The sequence below is a fragment of the Stegostoma tigrinum genome, chromosome 47 (genome assembly GCF_030684315.1).
Source record: "Stegostoma tigrinum isolate sSteTig4 chromosome 47, sSteTig4.hap1, whole genome shotgun sequence".
NCBI lineage: Eukaryota > Metazoa > Chordata > Chondrichthyes > Orectolobiformes > Stegostomatidae > Stegostoma > Stegostoma tigrinum.
In genome coordinates this window covers 7,285,381-7,299,927 of record NC_081400.1, presented here as the reverse complement: position 1 = coordinate 7,299,927, position 14,547 = coordinate 7,285,381, and positions in this window count along the sequence as shown.

Genomic DNA, 14,547 nt, shown 5'->3' with positions numbered 1-14,547 from the left:
CTGTGTGTGTGCAGGTGTAGGTGAGTGTGTGTGTAGGTGTGTGTAGGAGTGTGTGGGTAGGTGTGTGTGTAGGTGTGTGTGGGTAGGTGAGTGTGTGTGCAAGTGTGTGTGCAGGTGTAGGTGAGTGTGTGTGCAGGTGTAGGTGAGTGTGTGTAGGGGTAGGTGAGTGTGGGTAGGTGAATGTGTAGGTGAGTGTGTGTAGGTGTCGGCGTGTGTGTGTGTGTGTGTGTGTGTGTGTAGGTGAGTGTGTGTGTGTAGGTGTTTGCAGGTGAGTGTGTGTGTGTGTGTAGGTGAGTGTGTGTGTGTGTAGGTGAGTGTGTGTGCAGGTGTAGGTGAGTGTGTGTGTGTAGGTGTAGGTGAGTGTGTGTGTGTAGGTGTAGGTGAGTGTGTGTAGGTGAGTGTGTGTGTGTAGGTGTAGGTGAGTGTGTGTAGGTGAGTGTGTGTGTGTGTAGGTGAGTGTGTGTGTGTAGGTGTAGGTGAGTGTGTGTGTAGGTGAGTGTGTGTGTGTGTAGGTGTAGTTGAGTGTGTGGGTAGGTGAGTGTGTGTGTAGGTGTGTGTAGGTGTAGGTGAGTGTGTGGGTAGGTGTGTGTGTAGGTGTAGGTGAGTGTGGGTAGGTGAGTGTGTGTGCAGGTGTGTGTGTAGGTGAGTGTGTGTGTAGGTGAGTGTGTGTGCAGGTGTAGGTGAGTGTATGTGCAGGTGTAGGTGAGTGTGTGTAGGGGTAGGTGAGTGTGGGTAGGTGAATGTGTAGGTGAGTGTGTGTAGGTGTCGGCGTGTGTGTGTGTGTGTGAGTGTGTGTGTGTGTGTGTGTGTGTAGGTGAGTGTGTGTGCAGGTGTAGGTGAGTGTGTGTGTGTAGGTGTAGTTGAGTGTGTGTGTAGGAGAGTATGTGTAGGTGTAGGTGAGTGTGTGTGTAGGTGAGTGTGTGTGTGTATGTGTGTAGGTGAGTGTGTGTGTAGGTGTGTGTGTAGGTGAGTGTGGGTAGGTGGGTATGTAGGTGTGTGTGTAGGTGTCTGTGTGTGTGTGTGTGTGTGTGTAGGTGAGTGTGTGTGTGTAGGTGTAGGTGAGTGTGTGTAGGTGTAGGTGAGTGTGTGTAGGTGTAGGTGTGCGTAGGTAGGTGAGTGTGGGTAGGTGGGTATGTAGGTGTGTGTGTAGGTGTCTGTGTGTGTGTGTGTAGGTGTAGGTGAGTGTGTGTAGGTGTAGGTGAGTGTGTGTAGGTGTAGGTGAGTGTGTGTGTGTACGTGTAGGTGAGAGTGTGTGTGTGTAGGTGTAGGTGAGTGTGTGTAGGTGTAGGTGAGTGTGTGTGTGTACGTGTAGGTGAGTGTGTCTGTGTGTGTGCAGGTGTAGGTGAGTGTGTGTGTAGGTGAGTGTGTGTGTACGTGTAGGTGAGTGTGTGTGTGCAGGTGTAGGTGAGTGTGTGTGTAGGTGTAGGTGAGTGTGTGTGTGTTTAGGTGTAGGTGAGTGTGTGTGTGCAGGTGTAGGTGAGTGTGTGTGTAGGTGAGTGTGTGTGTGTGTGTTTAGGTGTAGGTGAGTGTGTGTGTGTTTAGGTGTAGGTGAGTGTGTGTGTGTAGGTGAGTGTGTGTGTGTAGGTGAGTGTGTGTGTGTACGTGTAGGTGAGTGTGTCTGTGTGTGTGCAGGTGTAGGTGTAGTGTGTGTGTGTAGGTGAGTGAGTGTGTAGGTGTGTGTAGGTGTAGGTGAGTGTGTGTAGGAGTGTGTGGGTAGGTGTGTGTGTAGGTGTAGGTGAGTGTGGGTAGGTGAGTGTGTGTGCAGGTGAGTGTGTGTGTGTGTAGGTGAGTGTGTGTGCAGGTGTAGGTGAGTGTGTGTGTGTAGGTGTAGGTGAGTGTGTGTGTGTGTGTAGGTGAGTGTGTGTGTGTTTAGGTGTAGGTGAGTGTGTGTGTGTTTAGGTGTAGGTGAGTGTGTGTGTGTTTAGGTGTAGGTGAGTGTGGGTGTGTTTAGGTGTAGGTGAGTGTGTGTGTGTGTAGGTGAGTGAGTGTGTGTACGTGTAGGTGAGTGTGTGTGTGTGTAGGTGAGTGAGTGTGTGTACGTGTAGGTGAGTGTGTCTGTGTGTGTGCAGGTGTAGGTGAGTGTGTGTGTAGGTGAGTGAGTGTGTAGGTGTGTGTAGGTGTAGGTGAGTGAGTGTAGCAGTGTGTGGGTAGGTGTGTGTGTAGGGGTAGGTGAGTGTGTGTGCAGGTGAGTGTGTGTGTAGGTGAGTGTGTGTGCAGGTGTAGGTGTGTGTGTGCAGGTGTAGGTGAGTGTGTGTGTGTGTAGGTGAGTGTGTGTGTGTGTAGGTGAGTGTGTGTGTGTAGGTGTAGGTGAGTGTGTGTGTGTGAGTAGGTGAGTGTGTGTGTGTTTAGGTGTAGGTGAGTGTGTGTGTGTGTAGGTGTAGTTGAGTGTGTGTGTAGGCGAGTGTGTGTGTGTACGTGTAGGTGAGTGTGTCTGTGTGTGTGCAGGTGAGTGTGTGTGTAGGTGTGTGTAGGTGTAGGTGAGTGTGTGTAGGAGTGTGTGGGTAGGTGTGTGTGCAGGTGTAGGTGAGTGTGTGTAGGGGTAGGTGAGTGTGGGTAGGTGAATGTGTAGGTGAGTGTGTGTAGGTGTCGGCGTGTGTGTGTGTGTGTGTGTGTGTGTAGGTGAGTGTGTGCGTGTAGGTGTAGGTGAGTGTGTGTGTAGGTGAGTGTGTGTGTGTAGGTGTGTGCAGGTGAGTGTGTGTGTGTGTAGGTGAGTGTGTGTGGAGGTGTAGGTGAGTGTGTGTGTGTAGGTGTAGTTGAGTGTGTGTGTAGGTGAGTGTGTGTACGTGTAGGTGAGTGTGTCTGTGTGTGTGCAGGTGTAGGTGAGTGTGTGTGTAGGTGAGTGTGTGTGTGTAGGTGTGTGTAGGTGTAGGTGAGTGTGTGGGTAGGCGTGTGTGTAGGTGTAGGTGAGTGTGGGTAGGTGAGTGTGTGTGCAGGTGAGTGTGTGTGCAGGTGTAGTTGAGTGTATGTGCAGGTGTAGGTGAGTGTGTGTAGGGATAGGTGAGTGTGGGTAGGTGAATGTGTAGGTGAGTGTGTGTAGGTGTCGGTGTGTGTGTGTGTGTGTGTGTGTGTGTGTAGGTGAGTGTGTGCGTGTAGGTGTAGGTGAGTGTGTGTGTAGGTGTAGGTGAGTGTGTGTGTGTGTGTAGGTGTGTGCAGGTGAGTGTGTGTGTGTGTGTGTAGGTGTGTGCAGGTGAGTGTGTGTGTGTAGGTGAGTGTGTGTGCAGGTGTAGGTGAGTGTGTGTGTGTAGGTGTAGTTGAGTGTGTGTGTAGGAGAGTAGGTGTAGGTGAGTGTGTGTGTGTAGGTGAGTGTGTGTGTAGGTGAGTGTGTGTGTGTGTGTGTAGGTGAGTGTGTGTGTGTGTGTGTAGGTGTGTGTGTGCAGGTGTAGGTGAGTGTGTGTGTGTGTAGGTGAGTGTGTGTGTGTGTAGGTGAGTGTGTGTGTGTAGGTGTAGGTGAGTGTGTGTGTGTGAGTAGGTGAGTGTGTGTGTGTTTAGGTGTAGGTGAGTGTGTGTGTGTGTAGGTGTAGTTGAGTGTGTGTGTAGGCGAGTGTGTGTGTGTACGTGTAGGTGAGTGTGTCTGTGTGTGTGCAGGTGAGTGTGTGTGTAGGTGTGTGTAGGTGTAGGTGAGTGTGTGTAGGAGTGTGTGGGTAGGTGTGTGTGCAGGTGTAGGTGAGTGTGTGTAGGGGTAGGTGAGTGTGGGTAGGTGAATGTGTAGGTGAGTGTGTGTAGGTGTCGGCGTGTGTGTGTGTGTGTGTGTGTGTGTAGGTGAGTGTGTGCGTGTAGGTGTAGGTGAGTGTGTGTGTAGGTGAGTGTGTGTGTGTAGGTGTGTGCAGGTGAGTGTGTGTGTGTGTAGGTGAGTGTGTGTGGAGGTGTAGGTGAGTGTGTGTGTGTAGGTGTAGTTGAGTGTGTGTGTAGGTGAGTGTGTGTACGTGTAGGTGAGTGTGTCTGTGTGTGTGCAGGTGTAGGTGAGTGTGTGTGTAGGTGAGTGTGTGTGTGTAGGTGTGTGTAGGTGTAGGTGAGTGTGTGGGTAGGCGTGTGTGTAGGTGTAGGTGAGTGTGGGTAGGTGAGTGTGTGTGCAGGTGAGTGTGTGTGCAGGTGTAGTTGAGTGTATGTGCAGGTGTAGGTGAGTGTGTGTAGGGATAGGTGAGTGTGGGTAGGTGAATGTGTAGGTGAGTGTGTGTAGGTGTCGGTGTGTGTGTGTGTGTGTGTGTGTGTGTGTAGGTGAGTGTGTGCGTGTAGGTGTAGGTGAGTGTGTGTGTAGGTGTAGGTGAGTGTGTGTGTGTGTGTAGGTGTGTGCAGGTGAGTGTGTGTGTGTGTGTGTAGGTGTGTGCAGGTGAGTGTGTGTGTGTAGGTGAGTGTGTGTGCAGGTGTAGGTGAGTGTGTGTGTGTAGGTGTAGTTGAGTGTGTGTGTAGGAGAGTAGGTGTAGGTGAGTGTGTGTGTGTAGGTGAGTGTGTGTGTAGGTGAGTGTGTGTGTGTGTGTGTAGGTGAGTGTGTGTGTGTGTGTGTAGGTGAGTGTGTGTGTGTAGGTGTAGGTGAGTGTGTGTAGGTGTAGGTGAGTGTGTGTAGGTGTAGGTGTGCGTAGGTAGGTGAGTGTGGGTAGGTGGGTATGTAGGTGTGTGTGTGTGTGTGTGTGTGTAGGTGAGTGTGTGTGTGTAGGTGTAGGTGAGTGTGTGTGTGTAGGTGTAGGTGAGTGTGTGTGTGTACGTGTAGGTGAGAGTGTGTGTGTAGGTGTAGGTGAGTGTGTGTGTGTAGGTGTAGGTGAGTGTGTGTGTGTACGTGTAGGTGAGTGTGTCTGTGTGTGTGCAGGTGTAGGTGAGTGTGTGTGTAGGTGAGTGTGTGTGTACATGTAGGTGAGTGTGTCTGTGTGTGTGCAGGTGTAGGTGAGTGTGTGTGTAGGTGAGTGTGTGTGTACGTGTAGGTGAGTGTGTGTGTACAGGTGTAGGTGAGTGTGTGTGTAGGTGTAGGTGAGTGTGTGTGTGTTTAGGTGTAGGTGAGTGTGTGTGTAGGTGAGTGTGTGTGTAGGTGAGTGTGTGTGCGTGTGTTTAGGTGTAGGTGAGTGTGTGAGTGTTTAGGTGTAGGTGAGTGTGTGTGTGTGTAGGTGAGTGTGTGTGTGTACGTGTAGGTGAGTGTGTCTGTGTGTGTGCAGGTGTAGGTGAGTGTGTGTGTAGGTGAGTGAGTGTGTAGGTGTGTGTAGGTGTAGGTGAGTGTGTGTAGGAGTGTGTGGGTAGGTGTGAGTATAGGTGTAGGTGAGTGTGGGTAGGTGAGTGTGTGTGCAGGTGAGTGTGTGTGTGTGTAGGTGAGTGTGTGTGCAGGTGTAGGTGAGTGTGTGTGCAGGTGTAGGTGAGTGTGTGTGTAGGTGAGTGTGTGTGTGTAGGTGTGTGTGTGTAGGTGTAGGTGAGTGTGTGTGTGTAGGTGTAGGTGAGTGTGTGTGTGTAGGTGTAGGTGAGTGTGTGTGTAGGTGAGTGTGTGTGTAGGTGAGTGTGTGTGTGTGTGTAGGTGAGTGTGTGTGTGTGTAGGTGTAGGTGAGTGTGTGTGTAGGTGAGTGTGTGTGTGTGTTTAGGTGTAGGTGAGTGTGTGTGTAGGTGAGTGTGTGTGTGTGTTTAGGTGTAGGTGAGTGTGTGTGTAGGTGAGTGTGTGCGTGTAGGTGTAGGTGAGTGTGTGTGTGTGTAGGTGAGTGTGTGTGTGTGTGTGTGTGTAGGTGAGTGTGTGCGTGTAGGTGTAGGTGAGTGTGTGTGTGTGTAGGTGAGTGTGTGTGTGTAGGTGTGTGCAGGTGAGTGTGTGTGCAGGTGTAGGTGAGTGTGTGTGTAGGTGTAGGTGAGTGTGTGTGTGTAGGTGTAGGTGAGTGTGTGTGTCGGTGAGTGTGTGTGTGTGTAGGTGAGTGTGTGTGTGTGTAGGTGAGTGTGTGTGTGTGTAGGTGTAGTTGAGTGTGTGTGTACGTGTAGGTGAGTGTGTCTGTGTGTGTGCAGGTGTAGGTGAGTGTGTGTGTAGGTGTGTGTAGGTGAGTGTGTGTGTAGGTGAGTGTGTGTGTAGGTGTAGGTGAGTGTGTGGGTAGGTGTGTGTGTAGGTGTAGGTGAGTGTGGGTAGGTGAGTGTGTAGGTGAGTGTGTGTAGGAGTCGGCGTGTGTGTGTGCGTGTGTAGGTGAGTGTGTGTGTAGGTGTAGGTGAGTGTGTGTGTGTGTACGTGTAGGTGAGTGTGTCTGTGTGTGTGCAGGTGTAGGTGAGTGTGTGTGTAGGTGTGTGTAGGTGTAGGTGAGTGTGTGGGTAGGTGTGTGTGTAGGTGTAGGTGAGTGTGGGTAGGTGAGTGTGTGTGCAGGTGTGTGTGTGTGTGTAGGTGAGTGTGTGTGCAGGTGTAGGTGAGTGTATGTGCAGGTGTAGGTGTGTGTGTGTAGGGGTAGGTGAGTGTGGGTAGGTGAATGTGTAGGTGAGTGTGTGTAGGTGTCGGCGTGTGTGTGTGTGTGTGTGTGTAGGTGAGTGTGTGCGTGTAGGTGTAGGTGAGTGTGTGTGTAGGTGTAGGTGAGTGTGTGTGTAGGTGTAGGTGAGTGTGTGTGTGTACGTGTAGGTGAGAGTGTGTGTGTGTAGGTGTAGGTGAGTGTGTGTAGGTGTAGGTGAGTGTGTGTAGGTGTAGGTGAGTGTGTGTGTGTACGTGTAGGTGAGTGTGTCTGTGTGTGTGCAGGTGTAGGTGAGTGTGTGTGTAGGTGAGTGTGTGTGTACGTGTAGGTGAGTGTGTCTGTGTGTGTGTACGTGTAGGAGAGTGTGTGTGTGCAGGTGTAGGTGAGTGTGTGTGTAGGTGTAGGTGAGTGTGTGTGTGTGTAGGTGTAGGTGAGTGTGTGTGTAGGTGAGTGTGTGTGTAGGTGAGTGTGTGTGTGTGTGTTTAGGTGTAGGTGAGTGTGTGTGTGTTTAGGTGTAGGTGAGTGTGTGTGTGTTTAGGTGTAGGTGAGTGTGTGTGTGTGTTTAGGTGTAGGTGAGTGTGTGTGTGTGTAGGTGAGTGAGTGTGTAGGTGTGTGTAGGTGTAGGTGAGTGTGTGTAGGAGTGTGTGGGTAGGTGTGTGTGTAGGTGTAGGTGAGTGTGGGTAGGTGAGTGTGTGTGCAGGTGAGTGTGTGTGTGTGTGTAGGTGAGTGTGTGTGTGCAGGTGTAGGTGAGTGTGTGTGTGTGTCGGTGTGTGTGTAGGTGTAGGTGAGTGTGTGTGCAGGTGAGTGTGTGTGTGTGTGTAGGTGAGTGTGTGTGTGCAGGTGTAGGTGAGTGTGTGTGTGTCGGTGTGTGTGTGTACGTGTAGGTGAGTGTGTATGTGTGTGTGCAGGTGTAGGTGAGTGTGTGTGTAGGTGAGTGTGTGTGTACGTGTAGGTGAGTGTGTCTGTGTGTGTGCAGGTGTAGGTGAGTGTGTGTGTAGGTGAGTGAGTGTGTAGGTGTGTGTGTGTAGGTGTAGGTGAGTGTGTGTGTGTAGGTGTAGGTGAGTGTGTGTGTAGGTGAGTGTGTGTGTGTGTGTAGGTGAGTGTGTGTGTGTTTAGGTGTAGGTGAGTGTGTGTGTGTTTAGGTGTAGGTGAGTGTGTGTGTGTGTAGGTGAGTGAGTGTGTGTACGTGTAGGTGAGTGTGTCTGTGTGTGTGCAGGTGTAGGTGAGTGTGTGTGTAGGTGTAGGTGAGTGTGTGTAGGAGTGTGTGGGTAGGTGTGTGTGTAGGTGTAGGTGAGTGTGTGCAGGTGAGTGTGTGTGTGTAGGTGAGTGTGTGTGCAGGTGTAGGTGAGTGTGTGCAGGTGTAGGTGAGTGTGTGTGTGTAGGTGTGTGTGTGTGTGTAGGTGTAGGTGAGAGTGTGTGTAGGTGAGTGTGTGTGTGTGTAGGTGTGTGTGTGTGTGTTTAGGTGTAGGTGAGTGTGTGTGTAGGTGAGTGTGTGTGTGTGTGGGTGTAGTTGAGTGTGTGTGTAGGCGAGTGTGTGTGTGTACGTGTAGGTGAGTGTGTCTGTGTGTGTGCAGGTGTAGGTGAGTGTGTGTGTAGATGTGTGTAGGTGTAGGTGATTGTGTGTAGGAGTGTGTGGGTAGGTGTGTGTGTAGGTGTAGGTGAGTGTGTGTGCAGGTGTAGGTGAGTGTGTGTAGGGGTAGGTGAGTGTGTGTGTGTGTAGGTGAGTGTGTGTGTACGTGTAGGTGAGTGTGTCTGTGTGTGTGCAGGTGTGTGTGTGTGTAGGTGAGTGTGTGTGCAGGTGTAGGTGAGTGTGTGTGCAGGTGTAGTTGAGTGTGTGTAGGGGTAGGTGAGTGTGGGTAGGTGAATGTGTAGGTGAGTGTGTGTAGGTGTCGGCGTGTGTGTGTGTGTGTGTAGGTGAGTGTGTGCGTGTAGGTGTAGGTGAGTGTGTGTGTGTGTAGGTGAGTGTGTGTGTGTAGGTGTGTGCAGGTGAGTGTGTGTGCAGGTGTAGGTGAGTGTGTGTGTAGGTGTAGGTGAGTGTGTGTGTGTAGGTGTAGGTGAGTGTGTGTGCAGGTGAGTGTGTGTGTAGGTGAGTGTGTGTGTGTGTAGGTGAGTGTGTGTGTGTTTAGGTGTAGGTGAGTGTGTGTGTGCGTAGGTGTAGTTGAGTGTGTGTGTACGTGTAGGTGAGTGTGTCTGTGTGTGTGCAGGTGTAGGTGTGTGTGTGTAGGTGAGTGTGTGTGTAGGTGTGTGTAGGTGTAGGTGAGTGTGTGGGTAGGTGTGTGTGTAGGTGTAGGTGAGTGTGGGTAGGTGAGTGTGTGTGCAGGTGTGTGTGTGTGTGTAGGTGAGTGTGTGTGCAGGTGTAGGTGAGTGTATGTGCAGGTGTAGGTGTGTGTGTGTAGGGGTAGGTGAGTGTGGGTAGGTGAATGTGTAGGTGAGTGTGTGTAGGTGTCGGCGTGTGTGTGTGTGTGTGCGTGTGTGTAGGTGAGTGTGTGCGTGTAGGTGTAGGTGAGTGTGTGTGTAGGTGTAGGTGAGTGTGTGTGTAGGTGTAGGTGAGTGTGTGTGTGTACGTGTAGGTGAGAGTGTGTGTGTGTAGGTGTAGGTGAGTGTGTGTAGGTGTAGGTGAGTGTGTGTAGGTGTAGGTGAGTGTGTGTAGGTGTAGGTGAGTGTGTGTGTGTACGTGTAGGTGAGTGTGTCTGTGTGTGTGCAGGTGTAGGTGAGTGTGTGTGTAGGTGAGTGTGTGTGTACGTGTAGGTGAGTGTGTCTGTGTGTGTGCAGGTGTAGGTGAGTGTGTGTGTACGTGTAGGTGAGTGTGTGTGTGCAGGTGTAGGTGAGTGTGTGTGTGTGTAGGTGTAGGTGAGTGTGTGTGTGTGTAGGTGTAGGTGAGTGTGTGTGTAGGTGAGTGTGTGTGTAGGTGAGTGTGTGTGTGTGTTTAGGTGTAGGTGAGTGTGTGTGTGTTTAGGTGTAGGTGAGTGTGTGTGTGTGTTTAGGTGTAGGTGAGTGTGTGTGTGTGTAGGTGAGTGAGTGTGTAGGTGTGTGTAGGTGTAGGTGAGTGTGTGTAGGAGTGTGTGGGTAGGTGTGTGTGTAGGTGTAGGTGAGTGTGGGTAGGTGAGTGTGTGTGCAGGTGAGTGTGTGTGTGTGTGTAGGTGAGTGTGTGTGTGCAGGTGTAGGTGAGTGTGTGTGTGTCGGTGTGTGTGTGTAGGTGTAGGTGAGTGTGTGTGTGTAGGTGTAGGCGAGTGTGTGTGTAGGTGAGTGTGTGTGTGTGTGTGTAGGTGAGTGTGTGTGTGTTTAGGTGTAGGTGAGTGTATGTGTGTTTAGGTGTAGGTGAGTGTGTGTGCAGGTGTAGGTGAGTGTGTGCAGGTGTAGGTGAGTGTGGGTGTGTAGGTGTGTGTGTGTAGGTGTAGGTGAGTGTGTGTGTGTACGTGTAGGTGAGTGTGTCTGTGTGTGTGCAGGTGTAGGTGAGTGTGTGTGTAGGTGTGTGTAGGTGTAGGTGAGTGTGTGTGTAGGTGTAGGTGAGTGTGTGTGCAGGTGTAGGTGAGTGTGTGTGCAGGTGTAGGTGAGTGTGTGTAGGGGTAGGTGAGTGTGTGTGTGTGTGTGTGTAGGTGAGTGTGTGCGTGTAGGTGTAGGTGAGTGTGTGTGTGTGTAGGTGAGTGTGTCTGTGTGTGTGCAGGTGTAGGTGAGTGTGTGTATAGGTGTAGGTGAGTGTGTGTGTGTATAGGTGTAGGTGAGTGTGTGTGTGTTTAGGTGTAGGTGAGTGTGTGTGTAGGTGAGTGTGTGTGTAGGTGAGTGTGTGTGTAGGTGAGTGTGTGTGCAGGTGAGTGTGTGTGTGTGTAGTTGAGTGTGTGTGTGTGTAGGTGAGTGTGTGTGTGTTTAGGTGTAGGTGAGTGTGTGTGTGTGTAGGTGTAGTTGAGTGTGTGTGTACGTGTAGGTGAGTGTGTCTGTGTGTGTGCAGGTGTAGGTGAGTGTGTGTGTAGGTGAGTGAGTGTGTAGGTGTGTGTAGGTGTAGGTGAGTGTGTGGGTAGGTGTGTGTGTAGGTGTAGGTGAGTGTGTGTGCAGGTGTGTGTGTGTGTGTAGGTGAGTGTGTGTGCAGGTGTAGGTGAGTGTATGTGCAGGTGTAGGTGAGTGTGTGTAGGGGTAGGTGAGTGTGGGTAGGTGAATGTGTAGGTGAGTGTGTGTAGGTGTCGGCGTGTGTGTGTGTGTGTGTGTAGGTGAGTGTGTGCGTGTAGGTGTAGGTGAGTGTGTGTGTAGGTGTAGGTGAGTGTATGTGTGTACGTGTAGGTGAGAGTGTGTGTGTGTAGGTGTAGGTGAGTGTGTGTAGGTGTAGGTGAGTGTGTGTGTGTATGTGTAGGTGAGTGTGTCTGTGTGTGTGCAGGTGTAGGTGAGTGTGTGTGTAGGTGAGTGTGTGTGTACGTGTAGGTGAGTGTCTCTGTGTGTGTGCAGGTGTAGGTGAGTGTGTGTGTAGGTGAGTGTGTGCGTACGTGTAGGTGAGTGTGTGTGTGCAGGTGTAGGTGAGTGTGTGTGTAGGTGAGTGTGTGTGTAGGTGTAGGTGAGTGTGTGTGTGTAGGTGTAGGTGAGTGTGTGTGTAGGTGAGTGTGTGTGTAGGTGAGTGTGTGTGTGTGTGTTTAGGTGTAGGTGAGTGTGTGTGTGTTTAGGTGTAGGTGAGTGTGTGTGTGTGTGTAGGTGGGTGAGTGTGTAGGTGTGTGTAGGTGTAGGTGAGTGTGTGTAGGAGTGTGTGGGTAGGTGTGTGTGTAGGTGTAGGTGAGTGTGGGTAGGTGAGTGTGTGTGCAGGTGAGTGTGTGTGTGTGTAGGTGAGTGTGTGTGTGCAGGTGTAGGTGAGTGTGTGTGTGTGTAGGTGTGTGTGTGTAGGTGTAGGTGAGTGTGTGTGTGTAGGTGTAGGTGAGTGTGTGTGTAGGTGAGTGTGTGTGTGTAGGTGTAGGTGAGTGTGTGTGTAGGTGAGTGTGTGTGTGTGTGTAGGTGAGTGTGTGTGTGTTTGTAGGTGAGTGTGTGTGTGTTCAGGTGTAGGTGAGTGTATGTGTGTTTAGGTGTAGGTGAGTGTGTGTGCAGGTGTAGGTGAGTGTGTGCAGGTGTAGGTGTGTGTGTGTGTAGGTGTAGGTGAGTGTGTGTGTGTAGGTGTAGGTGAGAGTGTGTGTAGGTGAGTGTGTGTGTTTGTAGGTGAGTGTGTGTGTGTTTAGGTGTAGGTGAGTGTGTGTGTAGGTGAGTGTGTGTGTGTGTAGGTGTAGTTGAGTGTGTGTGTAGGCGAGTGTGTGCGTGTAGGTGAGTGTGTGTGTAGGTGTGTGTAGGTGTAGGTGAGTGTGTGTAGGAGTGTGTGGGTAGGTGTGTGTGTAGGTGTAGGTGAGTGTGGGTAGGTGAGTGTGTGTGCAGGTGTGTGTGTGTGTGTAGGTGAGTGTGTGTGCAGGTGTAGGTGAGTGTGTGTAGGGGTAGATGAGTGTGGGTAGGTGAATGTGTAGGTGAGTGTGTGCAGGTGTCGGCGTGTGTGTGTGTGTGTGTGTGTGTGTGTAGGTGTAGGTGAGTGTGTGTGTGTAGGTGTAGGTGAGAGTGTGTGTAGGTGAGTGTGTGTGTTTGTAGGTGAGTGTGTGTGTGTTTAGGTGTAGGTGAGTGTGTGTGTAGGTGAGTGTGTGTGTGTGTAGGTGTAGTTGAGTGTGTGTGTAGGCGAGTGTGTGTGTGTATGTGTAGGTGAGTGTGTCTGTGTGTGTGCAGGTGTAGGTGAGTGTGTGTGTAGGTGTGTGTAGGTGTAGGTGAGTGTGTGTAGGAGTGTGTGGGTAGGTGTGTGTGTAGGTGTAGGTGAGTGTGTGTGCAGGTGTAGGTGAGTGTGTGTTGGGGTAGGTGAGTGTGTGTGTGTAGGTGAGTGTGTGTGCAGGTGTAGGTGAGTGTGTGCAGGTGTAGGTGAGTGTGTGTGTGTAGGTGTGTGTGTGTGTGTAGGTGTAGGTGAGAGTGTGTGTAGGTGAGCGTGTGTGTGTGTAGGTGTGTGTGTGTGTGTTTAGGTGTAGGTGAGTGTGTGTGTAGGTGAGTGTGTGTGTGTGTGGGTGTAGTTGAGTGTGTGTGTAGGCGAGTGTGTGTGTGTACGTGTAGGTGAGTGTGTCTGTGTGTGTGCAGGTGTAGGTGAGTGTGTGTGTAGGTGTGTGTAGGTGTAGGTGAGTGTGTGTAGGAGTGTGTGGGTAGGTGTGTGTGTAGGTGTAGGTGAGTGTGTGTGCAGGTGTAGGTGAGTGTGTGTTGGGGTAGGTGAGTGTGTGTGTGTAGGTGTAGGTGAGTGTGTGTGTGTGTAGGTGAGTGTGTGTGTACGTGTAGGTGAGTGTGTCTGTGTGTGTTTAGGTGTAGGTGAGTGTGTGTGCAGGTGTGTGTGTGTGTAGGTGAGTGTGTGTGCAGGTGTAGGTGAGTGTGTGTGCAGGTGTAGTTGAGTGTGTGTAGGGGTAGGTGAGTGTGGGTAGGTGAATGTGTAGGTGAGTGTGTGTAGGTGTCGGCGTGTGTGTGTGTGTGTGTGTAGGTGAGTGTGTGCGTGTAGGTGTAGGTGAGTGTGTGTGCAGGTGTAGGTGAGTGTGTGTGTAGGTGTAGGTGAGTGTGTGTGTGTAGGTGTAGGTGAGTGTGTGTGTCGGTGAGTGTGTGTGTGTGTAGGTGAGTGTGTGTGTGTGTAGGTGAGTGTGTGTGTGTTTAGGTGTAGGTGAGTGTGTGTGTGTGTAGGTGTAGTTGAGTGTGTGTGTACGTGTAGGTGAGTGTGTCTGTGTGTGTGCAGGTGTAGGTGAGTGTGTGTGTAGGTGAGTGTGTGTGTAGGTGTGTGTAGGTGTAGGTGAGTGTGTGGGTAGGTGTGTGTGTAGGTGTAGGTGAGTGTGGGTAGGTGAGTGTGTGTGCAGGTGTGTGTGTGTGTGTAGGTGAGTGTGTGTGCAGGTGTAGGTGAGTGTATGTGCAGGTGTAGGTGTGTGTGTGTAGGGGTAGGTGAGTGTGGGTAGGTGAATGTGTAGGTGAGTGTGTGTAGGTGTCGGCGTGTGTGTGTGTGTGTGTGTGTGTAGGTGAGTGTGTGCGTGTAGGTGTAGGTGAGTGTGTGTGTAGGTGTAGGTGAGTGTGTGTGTAGGTGTAGGTGAGTGTGTGTGTGTACGTGTAGGTGAGAGTGTGTGTGTGTAGGTGTAGGTGAGTGTGTGTAGGTGTAGGTGAGTGTGTGTAGGTGTAGGTGAGTGTGTGTGTGTACGTGTAGGTGAGTGTGTCTGTGTGTGTGCAGGTGTAGGTGAGTGTGTGTGTAGGTGAGTGTGTGTGTACGTGTAGGTGAGTGTGTCTGTGTGTGTGCAGGTGTAGGTGAGTGCGTGTGTACGTGTAGGTGAGTGTGTGTGTGCAGGTGTAGGTGAGTGTGTGTGTAGGTGTAGGTGAGTGTGTGTGTGTGTAGGTGTAGGTGAGTGTGTGTGTAGGTGAGTGTGTGTGTAGGTGAGTGTGTGTGTGTGTGTTTAGGTGTAGGTGAGTGTGTGTGTGTTTAGGTGTAGGTGAGTGTGTGTGTGTACGTGTAGGTGAGTGTGTGTGTGTGTTTAGGTGTAGGTGAGTGTGTGTGTGTACGTGTAGGTGAGTGTGTGTGTGTGTTTAGGTGTAGGTGAGTGTGTGTGTGTGTAGGTGAGTGAGTGTGTAGGTGTGTGTAGGTGTAGGTGAGTGTGTGTAGGAGTGTGTGGGTAGGTGTGTGTGTAGGTGTAGGTGAGTGTGGGTAGGTGAGTGTGTGTGCAGGTGAGTGTGTGTGTGTGTGTAGGTGAGTGTGTGTGTGCAGGTGTAGGTGAGTGTGTGTGTGTGTCGGTGTGTGTGTAGGTGTAGGTGAGTGTGTGTGCAGGTGAGTGTGTGTGTGTGTGTAGGTGAGTGTGTGTGTGCAGGTGTAGGTGAGTGTGTGTGTAGGTGAGTGTGTGTGTACGTGTAGGTGAGTGTGTCTGTGTGTGTGCAGGTGTAGGTGAGTGTGTGTGTAGGTGAGTGAGTGTGTAGGTGTGTGTGTTTAGGTGTAGGTGAGTGTGTGTGTGTTTAGGTGTAGGTGAGTGTGTGTGTGTGTAGGTGAGTGAGTGTGTGTACGTGTAGGTGAGTGTGTCTGTGTGTGTGCAGGTGTAGGTGAGTGTGTGTGTAGGTGTAGGTGAGTGTGTGTAGGAGTGTGTGGGTAGGTGTGTGTGTAGGTGTAGGTGAGTGTGTGCAGGTGAGT